Source organism: Phoenix dactylifera, chromosome 18, assembly GCF_051530095.1.
Source record: "Phoenix dactylifera cultivar Ajwa chromosome 18, Ajwa_hap1_PhDact_Kaust_v1.1, whole genome shotgun sequence".
Classification (NCBI taxonomy): Eukaryota; Viridiplantae; Streptophyta; class Magnoliopsida; order Arecales; family Arecaceae; genus Phoenix; species Phoenix dactylifera.
The window spans coordinates 11,731,101-11,745,127 of record NC_143207.1 but is presented as its reverse complement, the minus strand read 5'-3'; the positions used below and the strand labels follow the sequence as shown (position 1 = coordinate 11,745,127).

Below are 14,027 nucleotides of genomic sequence, written 5' to 3'. Positions count from 1 at the left end.
TTAGTTGATTTTCTTGAGCCATGTATTGTCCCCTATTTAGCATACCCTATTTGATTATTGAAGTTTGTGGGTATCTTTACTGGAAACCCTCACGAGACTATAACTCGTCCACTAGGGTAACCTAGGGGTTTAAAGCCTTGTTGCATGTGGTAAATGCAATCGCGATGCCTGCGAAAGTGAGTTAGAGTTTTTCTTTTCTAGTTTTATTTTGCTCGAGGACTAGCAAAACATGGATTACTTAGTGGTTGGCTTGGAAGCTTTCCTTCCTCTCGCTTGTTTAGTGCATTAGCTAGTTGACCCATTTGGGATTCTAGCTTGGCGATTGATTGCGTGTGAGAGTGCACTAATTGTGTAATGGTTTCTAAACCTTGAAGGGCGTTCAACACTTTCTCCTCAAAGGCTGTGTTTCTTTGGGGTGGAGGAGAAGTGTGTTGAAATTGAGTCGAGGGATGGTAGGGATAAATATTTTGTTGGGTTTGAAAATTCTGAGGATTTTAAAAATTTTGGGAATAGGGTTGGGCAGTATTCGAAGCTTGCTGCTTCCAAGAAAAGTTTGGATGATTTCGCCATCCCGGGTTATATGTATTGGAAAATGGGTCATTACCCGGTCTAGGCAGGGTTTGAGCAGCATTGATGTGTTCTTGCACGAGTTCGGGGAATTGGGGTGCTGAAGGGCACTCATGAATAGGGTGGGATGGGCTAGAACAAATAGTACACACTTGTGCTTGGGAAGAGTTCATGTAATGCCCACCTATCATCAGTTGGTCAATCTTATAGGACAATGCATCTACCTTGCTAGACAGGTCCATAGAATGACTTATTTCACAAATGGTCCCTTTTCTTTGAGAACTCGGGGGTGCTTGACGAGAACATGAAGCATGGTGGAGAGAGTTTTCATTTAGATTTTCAAATAATTTCCATGCTTCATGCTCATTTTGAAGCATGAATGTCCCCCCACATGCGGCATCAATCATCTGACGGTTTCGTTCAGTCAATCCGTCATAGAAGCATTGCACTAGCTGCCACTTAGGTATTTGATGATGAGGGCATTTACGGATTAGGTCCCGAAATCTCTCCCAAGTTTCATGAAATTCTTCTCCCTCGGTTTGGGAGAAGCTTGTAATGGCACGTCTAAACTGGTTCGTTCTTCCTATAGGAAAGTATTTTTTAAGAAATTCTTGTTGCATTTGATCCCAAGAACGAATTGAGTTAGCTTCTAAATAATTCAGCCATTGCTTAGCTCTATCTTTAAGGAAGAAGGGGAATAATCTAAGTTTTAAAGCATCATCAGTGAAATTTTGAATCTTGACAGTGGTGCAAATCTCAAGGAATTCATCTAGGTGTTTATATGGGTCTTCATTGGTGAGCCCATAAAAAGATGGGAGCATTTGGATCACACTAGACTTTATTTCATATTGTACAGCTGCTACCTCAGGTAATCGAATGCAAGATGGGGAAGTGTAAATAGTGGGAGTAAAGTAGTCCCTCAGGAGTTTGGGTTGTTCTTCAGCCATCTTAAGAGGTGAGGATGATCCTAATATTTTGATCTTAGCTCGAATGTTCCTAAGGGTTCGTTCTATTTCAGGGTCAAAAGGTAATAGGTTTTGTACTCTAGAACGACTACCGTGCATACACTAGTACTCGATCAATCAAGCATGCAATAAAAGAGAAAAGCATATCAATCCTAGTCTTTGTCCTAAAATCACTAGACAGCTCCTAACTGGTTTGAAGAGGGCACCTAAGCCTCCAATCCGGTCTAATGAACCGAGTTGACCAGGTAAGCTCCCAGGTAAGTGGAGGGGTCACGATGCGTTCGCAAAGGTCCCACTTAAAACCCACTTGCCTCGAACAGATGAACTGTCTCCCTTATAGGGACAAAGCTTGCCTAGACATCAATTAAGCCACCGAGCGAAATTGGTGCAACCTTCGGTGATCTTCGTCCTATTGAGCTCGAATGTCCCTAGGGGCCAACGTCTAATTGATTTTAATTAAAGTGACACTATGTGAGATTGAGTTCACCTAAGTTGGGCAAGAGTCCGGTGATGAAATCCGGCTCCTATCTTGTCGGGGTGATTGCCCTTACTATGTGCAAATTGATTTGTGTATGTGTATCAAGCATGCATTCACAATTTTGCTATAATTAAAATCAAACAATCACCACAAAATTTTAAACCAATAATTAAATAAAAAAAGTTTAGAGGTTACCAAAGGGAATTTCCCTAGCAATTTAATTTTTTTTTTTTTTGCAAACCTCTACAGCATTTCTTTTCCGGCAGTTCTCCTTTTGATCATCCCAGAATTTTTTTTCGATTCCTGATCAAATAAAAAAAGAATAAATAAATAAAAATTAGTAAGGGAGAAAAAAAAATAAGAAAAGTAACAATAATAAAAAATTTTTAAATTTTTTTTTAATTTTTAAATAATTTTTTTTTTAATAAGAAAAATAACTATGCTAGCAATCCCCGGCAACGGCGCCAAAAATTGATCGGTTATTTCAATTTCAAAAATAAACCACGCAATAGCACGTATCCTGTAGGATAGTGATTACGGGTGTCGGTCCACAGGGATTGGAGACAAGTTATTTTTCCTAATTAAATAATTACTTCAAAGGGGATAAGCTAGAGTAAATGATAAAAACTAAGAATTAATATGGGTGAAGTAGTATGAATTATCTATGGAGAGAGGTGTTTAGGGCTAGAATCCACCGATGGATTCGTAAGTGTGATGCTTACAATGACTTAGATGCGTGTATGATCTGATTGCTCTTAACTACAAGTTAGGGCAATCATACAAAAAGCTGAAATCTAACCCACAGTATGAGTCATCTAAGCCTGGCACAAACCATCTTTTCTAAGGATAGGCATGGTCTGTCCTATTTAGCATGATTCATCTGATGATTAATTTTTCAAAGATAAATTCGATAGTTGCATAGCAATTTCTTCCAAACCACAGGTATTGGATTCAATTTCGATAAACTAGATTAATTCATGCAAAGACTTTCTACAAGATAAACATCTTACATAAATTAAACAAGACATTTTAAGATCATAATTTCATTGAGTATGCAACTGTCTTACAACGCTAAAAATCAAAGAAATGCAACACAAATACTCATCCATGGCTTCATCAAACCCCTAAACCGAGGCTTAGCTGCTCATGGTGGCCGGAAGTCCTCCCATCTTCATCTCCCTCTCCGCTTTCTTCTTCTTTTCACTGAAACAGGGGGTCTCCCCTTTTTTTCGCCCCCCAGATCCGAGCTCCTCTCCCCCCTTTTATAGATCGCCCGAGCCTTGAATCCGGTGATGGATTCATGGGGAACGGACGCATGATTCTTGGGACGGACTGCACGCAAGGCTGGATCAAGGGAGCTGGTTCGATGGGAGCTGCCGTGAGATTAGCTGGGACGGCTGGCGAATGGCTTGAATCCAGAAGAGAGGGACGGCTAGATGCTTGGGCTCACGCATGATCTCACGGGATGCTGGAGATGTTGATCCGGAAAGGAGGAATCTGCGGGATTAATGGGAAAGCATCACGGGATGCTGAGAGGCTGACTCGGAACGGAAGAAGATGAGATGGGAGGCTGGCTGCGGGATCCTTGATGGCTGAAGAGGAATGGATCTGGGGTCGTGATCGATGGGAGGAAGGAAGCGCGGGCTGAGGCGGAGGCGTTGATGAAGCGGACGGTGTGGCACGCGGACGCTGGGAGGAAGAAGCGCCACGGGATCCGGCGGAGAGAGGTGGCCGACGACGACGTTGGGGCGAGCTCCTTTGATCGCGCGGGGGAGGATTGCGTTTGTTGTGAGCGAGGCGGGATCACGGGAAGATTTGGCAACGGGAGGAACAGTGGATTAGTCGGGAAGAAGAAGAAGATAAACAGTGAATTTATTTATTTATTATTTAATTTTTGTATATACATAAATATATATATATATATTTGTAAAAACACTGTTCATATGAACAGTGTTTTCACGGGATACTGTTCATATGAACAGTGAATCCAGTAATTCGTTCCGAAATTATTTTTTATTTATTTTATTATTTTATTATTTATTATTATTATATTTTTTTGTTTTAAAATTATAAATTTTATATGAAGGCACGCAAGGCATTGGTTGGGAATTGACTTTGGGTTTGAGGTGGGTCATGATTGTTGATTTGCTTGAAATTGTTCTCGAGCCCAATGTTATTTAAATTTAATTCTTCCTGAGCTGCTTCAAATCGAACTCGACCCGACAAGACTAAAAAACCGGACCGTGACCTAATAAAAAGGGTTAATCAAACTTTTGCCCCATACATAATTAATTATAACTTTCGATCGAATCAGGACAAAAACCCATTTAATTATAACCTCGGCTTGATTACAACTCTATTAGGTGAATAAATCAGGTCAACACAATCTCCTCCTTATATGTTTTTTTGTAGTTTTCATGAAAGATCGCAACCGGAAGAGGGACAAGTTCAGAGTCGGTTTGAAGAAAAGAATTATTTACTTCTTACCATAATTTAAATTTATTTCAATGATTATTCGATTTCATGGTAAAACAAGTAGTTATTCGTTTAAGAACATTGATAAGTGCTGGAAAAAGAATATTAAATTATAGATTAATCAGCACTTATCAAAGACCATTTGATCGATTGACGTGCATGTGCTTGTAATACGACCTAACTAGAATCCATGATCATCACCTATTTAAAGTTTAGCTTTATTTGATGCTGCGATTATAACTGCCTGTGATGTGCCGTTTACCTGTGATGTGAATGTGAGTCGGGTAGATAGGTTTACATATGATGTAGCAAACCCAATTGAGACCTAAATCAAAATCTCCTCAATCAAGTCGAGAGTGAACCGACATGAGCAAGTCATATTAGATTAATTGATCTAATTGGTGTCTAGGAAAGCATGAAAGGTGGTTACTTAATTAGGACCTTACTCTCTGAGTAAGGGGAGCCTCCCACCTGCTTACCTGGCCAATTGTTCGATTACCTCTTATGAAGGGCTCAAGTTGCAAACACTAAGACCTGATTAACCAATATTAAGTCAATAGGTCTTCCACTGTAGTAGAGCTGCTAAGGCTTTTCTGATGTTGATTTGTCTCGGCTGGACACAGTGGTCAAGTTGCATCGGGGGGCTGGACCTCTCTATAGACATGAGATATTGTAGGGTAAAGGTGGGGTTGGGCACCAATAACTGTTAGGTGAGGACCCAATGACGACTTTATTCCTACGGTTATACGGTGGGTCTGACTTAACTAAGAAATGGGACCAATAACTGTTAGGTGAGGTTTTCATGGCTTAGAGACCAAGTTACACTGCAACATGCTTGAGAAGCATTGTACAAGAGTAGTACATTCATCAGTCTATGTGTCACCAATAACTGTTAGGTGAGGTGGCATGTAAATTGGTGGGACCGCAGTACCCACTAGAAACCCTAGTCGTGTGGGATTTCCGTTTTCCTACCAGGGGAGTGTGAGGGATTCGAGAAAATAGTGGGAGTTACATTTGTTCTAAAAGACCTTAGAACAGATTAGGATCAAGTACAAAAGTCTAACTAGAATCTTTACTCTCTGCAGATACAATGTCAGCTTCAAACCCTTTGACCCGTATTCTTGAGACCAACCGACTGACCGGAACCAATTACAAAGACTGGCTTAGAAATTTCAAAATTGTTTTGGACTGTGAGAAAATAGGCTACATACTCGATTCAGATATCCCCACACTACCAACACGTCCTACTGATGTTCAACGAGAGATGCATAAAAAGTGGTTGGATGATGACATTAGAGTAAAATGCTATATGATGGCATCCATGTCAACTAAACTCCAATGCCAGCATGAAAATATGAAGACTGCTAGGGACATACTGGCACACCTGCAAGAGTTGTATGGTGAGCAGAGTCGCACAGCTTGTTTTGAAGTGTCCAAGAGGCTTTTCAAAGCGAAGATGCACGAGGGGCAGTCTGTCAATGATCACGGTCTGACTATGATCAAGGACCTAGAGGAGCTTGAGAAGCTCGGTATGGACATGCACAAGGAATTGCAAGTAGATCTGATCCTTCAATCCCTTCCTGATTCATTTGGTCAGTTTATAGTAAACTACCACATGAATAAGATTGAATGCACTAAGACTGAACTAATCAACATGTTGGTAACTGCTGAGGGAGCCTTGAAAGGTTCAAGGGGCAATGTCCTTGCTGCTGAGTTGACTTCTGGTTCCAAAAGAAAGTCTACTTGGAAGAAAAAGAAGCCTGCTAAGAAGCAGAAAAAAGACAAGAAGCCAAAGAAGGAAGTTCAAAAGAAAAAGGCTAATGACAAAGAAAAATGTTTCCACTGCAATGTCGAAGGCCACTGAAAGAGAAACTGTCCTTCATACCTCGAGAGCCTGAAGAACAAGAAAGGTGACACACCTTCAGAAGGTATAGACTTGCTCATAATTGAAACTAATTTAACGGTTTCTTCTACTTCTAGTTGGGTTATAGATTCTGGTTCTAGTGCTCATTTGTGCACTACCATGCAGGGTCTAAAGGAAAGTAGAAGGCTGACGGAAGGTGCGGTAACCCTTCGGGTTGGCAATGGGGCAAAAGTTGCTGCTGTGGCTGTGGGCACCTACCATCTGCGACTACCGTCTGGATTTAGTTTAATACTTAGAGACTGCTATTATGTACCTGTTGCTAGCAGAAATTTGATTTCTGTTTCATGTCTAGCACAGGAAGGTCATGTTTTTACATTTGACAAAGACTACTGTTCTATTTATTTAAGAAATAAAATAGTCGCACGTGGTTTTATGATTGACAGTCTCTATCATTTACATATGGATGTATCTGTGAATGTTACCGAGCAAGAAGTGAGTGCCCAAGGATCCAAAAGATCCAGAGATGAGATAAACCAAAGATATTTGTGGCACCTCAGGCTTGGCCATATTGGAGAGGACAGAATGAACAAAATGGATAAAGATGGTCTTTTAGGCTCATTGACTTCCGAGTCATATCCAGTTTGCGAGTCCTGTCTTCAAGGAAAAATGGCTAGACTGCCCTTTGGAGGACATGGGGAGAGGACCACTGAAATACTTACCCTAGTACATACAGATGTATGTGGCCCATTCGATGTGCTAGCCAGGGGACGTTATTCTTACTTCATTACCTTTACCGATGATTATTCACGGTATGGGTATGTGTATCTTATGAGACACAAGTCTGAATCTTTTGAAAAGTTCAAAGAGTTCAAGAATGAAGTAGAAAAACAAACTGGAAAACCTCTTAAGGCTCTTCGATCAGATCGAGGAGGAGAATACCTTAGTGGGGAATTCTGGGACTATCTCAAGGAAAACGGCATAGTCTCAAAATGGACACCTCCGGGTACACCTCAACTCAACGGGGTGTCAGAGAGGAGGAATCGGACCCTATTGGATATGGTCAGGTCCATGATGAGCTTCACTGATTTACCTATGTTCCTTTGGGGAGATGCCTTACTCACAGTGATTTATTTATTGAATAGAGTTCCCTCTAAATCCGTTCCTACCACACCGTATGAGATATGGCATGGTAAAAAACCAAGTCTGGGTCATCTCAAGATTTGGGGATGTCCGGCCCACGTCAAGAGACTACAGGCGGACAAACTAGAGGCTAGGACCATAAGTGCTCGTTTTATAGGATATCCTAAAGAATCATTAGGATACAATTTTTACGTCTCAGAGGATCACAATGTGTTTGTGAGCCGTCATGCCATCTTCTTGGAAAATCAGTTTATCCTTGATAGAGGCAGTGGGAGGAAAATTGAGCTTGAAGAGAAAGTCTCTGAAAAGCAACGAGTCATGGATCCTATAGAACCCATTCATAAAGAGCCAGTACACGATGTCCCTCGACCACCTCGTAGATCTAGTAGGGTCTCCCATCCTCCCGATAGATACTTAGGTATACTAGAAGAGGATACCGAGGAAATGTTCCTAGTGGAAGATAGGAATCACATACAGGATCCCAAAACCTACAATGAGGCGATATCTGATATCGATTCCGAGAAATGGCTGGAAGCTATGAAGTCAGAGTTAGACTCCATGCATTCCAACCAAGTCTGGACCTTAGTAGACCCACCAGAAGGTATTGTACCTATTGGATGCAAATGGATCTACAAAAGGAAGATAGGTTCGGATGGAGAGGTAGAGACCTATAAGGCAAGGCTTGTGGCGAAAGGGTATAGTCAGCGCGAAGGCATTGACTATCAGGAGACCTTTTCACCTGTAGCCATGCTAAAATCCATCCGAACATTGCTTGCTATTGCAGCATTTCATGATTATGAAATATGGCAGATGGATGTGAAAACTGCTTTTCTGAATGGATATCTTGATGAAGATATCTATATGGAACAGCCTTTGGGTTTCACTTCTAGTGATGGAGATCACAAGGTCTGCAAGCTGCAAAGGTCCATTTATGGACTAATACAAGCATCTCGGAGTTGGAACACTCGTTTCGATGATGCAATCAAAACGTTTGATTTCATCAAAAACGAAGAGGAACCGTGTGTTTATAAAAAGGTTAGTGGGAGCACTGTCGTATTTCTCGTACTGTACGTGGACGACATCCTACTGATAGGGAATGATATTCCCATGCTAACCTCGGTCAAGGTCTGGTTGTCAAAAGAATTCTCCATGAAAGACCTTGGGGAAGCATCCTATATTTTGGGAATAAAGGTCTATAGAGATAGATCTAAAAGGATGCTTGGCCTTTCACAGAAAATGTACATAGAGGAGGTGCTGAAGAGGTTCAGCATGGAAAACTCCAAGAGGGGTCTCTTACCCCTAAGGCATGGAATTCATCTCTCCAAGAAGATGTGCCCCAACACATCTGAAGAGATTCAACGCATGAGCAAGATACCCTATGCATCGGCAATAGGGAGCCTCATGTATGCCATGCTATGTACACGACCTGATATAGCCCTTGCTGTGAGTGTCACAAGCAGATATCAGTCAAATCCAGGTGAAGAATACTGGACAGCTGTGAAGAATATTCTTAAGTACTTGAGAAGAACTAAAGATTTATTCTTGGTTTTTGGAGGATCATCAGAGTTAAAGGTAGAGGGGTACACAGATTCAGACTTCATGACTGATGTCGATGATAGGAAGTCAACATCTGGATATGTGTTCTTGTGCAATGGTGGTATGGTAAATTGGAAGAGTTCTAAACAACCGATCATTGCTGATTCTACTATGGAAGCTGAATACATCGCCGCCTCTGAAGCTGCTAAGAAAGGCTTCTGGTTCAAGAAATTCATTGCAGAGTTAGACGTGATGACATCAGATGCCATAACACTCTACTGCGATAATAATGGCGCTATAGCTCTTGCTAAGGAACCAAGGTCTCATCAGAAGTCCAAGCACATAGAGCGGCGCTTCCATCTCATACACGACTATGTTGAGAAGAAATATGTAGAGGTGCAGAGAGTAGACTCCGCGGATAACGTGGCGAACCCGTTCACTAAGCAGCTGAGTCAGCAAAAGACTGAAGCCCACCTTGAGAAGATGGGCCTAAGATATATGACCAATTGGCTTTAGGGCAAGTGGGAGATTGTTAGATGTATGCCCTAGAAGCCAATTTGGCTGACACATTGTTGATTCTAGGGACATAATTTTGTACTTGACTATTTATTGTTGAATAAATAAAAGGCATCTTTTCATTCATATTGTTTATGTGTCTATGAATCGTCCAAGAAATTAATAAGATGATGATACATATTCTCAAGAGTTGAGAATTTGAGCCATGTATCATTGGTGATTAATTTCTAAATGCTCCTGATCAATGGATCATCACGAGGACGGTGATCGATCCGATCAGTGCACAGATCACTTTCCTTCTGGATGGACGAGACTTGAGTCCACAGTGTAGGGACACTGAAGTGATAGTGCAGGTGCTTGTTAGAGAATAAGGGTACTGAGCGTGACCAAGACAAGAAGTCACTTGGATGTCTATCCACTCGTCAGTGACTTGCTTGATGTTGCAGTAGTGTGACTGGTCCTTTGACCTGCGGTGCTTCGGCTACTCACAGTGAGGTTATTGTAGTTTGACTGCACACATACATGGTCTCTAGCCATATGGGTCCATGCAGTGTAGATTGGCTGCAATAAGTTCACTGTAGGAGTAGGGTATGCACCTATAAGGAATCTATCGACCTTGATAGAAGAGGAGTGATCCTATGTGATTTGTTAGACTGAGTTCTAAGACCTTGGCCAGGGCAGTAATATAAAGTGGAAAAAGAGTTTTCCACTATCGAACTTGAGTCGAATAAATCTTGACATATGACAGACGATGGGGTTTGACGAGTTGTCCATGACCTCCGTCCTGTAGGGATCCATGATAGTAGGACTGTATCACACGTTAACTACACCTAGAGGTTCATCATTCCATTCTGCTGGGTAGCCACTACATGCTGCTAGGTGTTACTGGTGGATGGTGGGACTCACAGGGATTATCTCGATGATCGATAAACCCTAATGAGTAGAGTTGGAATCGTTCCAACCCATTGAAAGGAGTTTTCAATGATATAGTGATAGAGATCACAATATATCTCACTACCAGTCAGAGTAGAACCTATGGGGTCACACACACTAGAAGTATTGACCGATCCGATGGTTGAAAAGTGATTATGAATCACAAGTAATCAATTCGATTGATAAGAAGCTGAAGAAGGACAAAGGGAATTAATTAATTGGACTTAAACAAAAATCCTACTTCGGGTAGGATTCCTAGAGTCCTAATTGGATTAGGACTGGGAATCCTAGTTGGAGTAGGACTGGGATTCCTACTTGGAATAGGATTCCTACAATCCTAATGAGATTAGGAATTTTGAATTAAAATCGAATTCCTACTTGAAGTAGGATTCCTAGAGTCCTAATCAGATTAGGACTTTGGATTCAAATTAGAGTCCTAATTGGATTAGGACTAGAATTAAACAAATCCTAATTGGATTAGGATTTCTTAAGTCCTAATTAATTATTAATCTAATGAATCAACATGACTCCTAATTGGATTAGGATTGAAGAGTTCAATTGAGTCATGGTTCATTCAAGTTCTAATTGGATTAGGACTAGCATAGATTGAACCCGATTGATTCATGATTTGGTTAATCCTAATTAGATTAGGACTAAACCATGAGAAGGGCACCTAATCCTCTTTGGAAGAGGATTGGGTTAACCAAGTAAGAGGGGCATGAGCCCCTCTCATCCTTGATCACTTGGTGCGGCACAAGAGAGGGGGCCGGCGTCCCCCTCTTTGGAAAGTCATCTAGGGCTCCTACTTTGGAGGAGCCCTTGATGGCTATAAAAGGGCTTATGAGGCCGGCGCCCTAGAAGCATTGAAGCCTCTCCCTCTTGTGCCGTGGCCACGCTCTCCCTCTCCTTTTGTTTCAGCTGCAAGCAAGGGAAGAAGGACTCCAAGAGTTGGCGGCTTCCTCCCCTTCCCTTCCTTCATCCAACGCAAGGAAGAAAAGAAGGCTGCGTGGGGATTCATCTTCTTCCTCTTCTTCATCCTTCTTCTTCCTCCTCTCAAGCACAATCAAGGGTTGATTGAAAGAGAGGAGATCAGCCATCAAAAGAAGTCTTTGCAAGGGAGCTAGCACCCCGGGAAGACAAGAAAGCTTTGATCGGTCCTCTGCTTCGTGTGGATACCCGTAGAGGCCGGACGTTTGAACGGCTTCAAACAAACCTTCATCCTAAAACCACGATCATCAGTTTGCGGTGATCATCTACCCGCACAAGGTGAAGATCTGATCTTCTAAAGGTTTTAAAAGTTTTCAATTCTTGCCTAACTACGAACGGTTCATGAAACAACGTTCATGCGATGAACGTCGATCCCGCACATGCCTCTTCCGCTGCCACCTGATTTAATTTTTGAAATATCAGCGGCATGGGCGGGTTCCCAACAACTTTCACACAACATGGTTCTAGCCATTTCCTCTAGAGTTCTATTCTTTCTTTCTATAACTCCATTTTGTTGTGATGTCCTAGGTGCAGAGAAATTATGAGTTATCCCCTTTTTACTACAAAATTTGTCAAATAGATGATTTTCAAATTCCGTTCCATGATCACTCCTAATAGCTATAACTGAAGCATTTCTTGAATTAGTAACTTTCTTATGAAATTTCTTAAATACTGAAAATGCTTCATCTTTATGAGCTAAGAACATGACCCATGTATATCTAGAAAAATCATCTACAATAACAAGACCATATTTGTTTCCACCAAGACTTGTAGTTCTAGTTGGTCCAAATAGATCCATGTGTAGTAGTTCAAGAGGTCTAGAGGTAGAGACACAATTTATGGATTTAAAAGAGCTCCTAGATTGTTTGCCATATTGACATGCTTCACAAATTTTATTTTTCTCAAATTTTAGTTTTGGCAAACCTATTACAGAATTTCTTTTAACTAACTTAGATATTGTATCCATACTTGCAAGACCTAATTTACGGTGCCATAACCAACTTGCATCATCAACCTTAGTATCACTTACTACTAAGCAAGGACTGTTTTTAGCAAGGTCTTCAAGATCTACTACATAGACGTTACCACGTCTAATTCCTTTAAATACTAAACCATTGTCCTTTGAGTTGGTTATGATGCATAAAGATGGCTTAAACAAAACATCAAAACCTCTATCACATAATTGACTAACGCTAAGTAGGTTATGCTTAAAACCATCTACAAATCGTACATTATCAACAAAGGTTGAAGAGGTGATTTGTACTTTACCTATACCAACGATGTGACCTTGGTTATTGTCTCCAAATATCACAGCACCTCCCTTCTTAGGCTCTAAGGTGAAGAATTGCTCCTTGTCACCCGTCATGTGTCTTGAGCAGCCACTATCCAAATACCAACAGTTTTTGTCGACTTTGGCTGCAAGACACTCCTACACAAGAAAATCATACAATTTTAGGTACCCAAATTTTCTTGGGTCCTTCAAGGTTAGTAATGTTGGTTCCTTTTGGAACCCAAACCTTTTTAATTTTTTTTTTAGCTTCTACTTTCCTATGGTCACACACATTAGCTTTATGTCCTAGTTTTCCACAGTAAAAACAGGTTATATTCTTAGTTTTACTTTTCCCTACTTTCACAAAGAAATTTTTAAGGAGCTTTTGCTTATTATTAGGTTTATACCCTAAACCAGCTCTATTAAACACAGCTCGTTGATTGTTAAGTATCATTTCCAATTTTTCAGAACTACATGTAAACTTTTCAACAATAGATTTGTATTTTTCAAGCTCTTGTGTTAGCTTTTGTTTTTCTGTTTTTAGTATGTTTAAGTCTTTTGTGAGATTATCTTTTAAAGTTTGTTTACCATTTTTAAGTTCTGAAATTTCCTTAGTTAGTTTTTCGTTATCTTTAATTAAGGTATTAGTTTTTTGAATTAACATTTGGTTGCTTGTTTTAAGTTCTAAATTTTCTTTAATGATAAAATTCTTGTTCTTAATTAATTTATCATACTTATGGAAGTGAGATTGATTAGTTAGTTTTAGTTCTTTATTCTTAAGATTTATTGTCTTATATTCATCCATTAGTTTATTAAACGCACCATACAATTCATCAAAGGTAAAATCTAAATGCGTTTCAGATGTTACCTCATTTTCATTTGTCATGAAGCAGAAGTTGGCCTTTTCCTCTTGTTCCTCATCCGATGATGATGATGATAAATCGGAGTCCGACAAAGTGGAGACGAAGACTTTTTTTTCTTATATTTGCTGCCCTTCTTAAGTAAGGGACAGTCAACTCTGAAATGTCCGGGCTTCCTGCATTCATAGCATCCGATTCCTTCATTTTCCCTTTTCTTACCTTTATCCTTGTTGTAGGAACTTGAGGGAACTCTCCTCTGATGAAAGGACTTCTTCCGGTTGATGAATTTTCTGAACTTTCACACGAGAAGAGCCTCATCATCATCTCCCTCATTATCTTCTTCTTCGCTGCTGCTACTGCAAGATAAATCCTTGTTAGAAGAAGTAGATTTGAGGGCTATTATCTTTTTCTTATGAGAGGATTCTTCTTTGCGGTG

General features: G+C 40.5%; 1 non-coding gene across 1 annotated transcript; it reads left to right on the top strand.

Annotated features, from left to right (window-relative positions):
- Positions 1-1,032: 1,032 nt before the first annotated feature.
- LOC120109596 (small nucleolar RNA R71) lies at positions 1,033-1,138 on the top strand. Its single transcript, XR_005510429.1, has one exon. It is a non-coding gene; the product is annotated as a small nucleolar RNA R71 (small nucleolar RNA).
- The last annotated feature ends 12,889 nt before the right edge of the window (positions 1,139-14,027 follow it).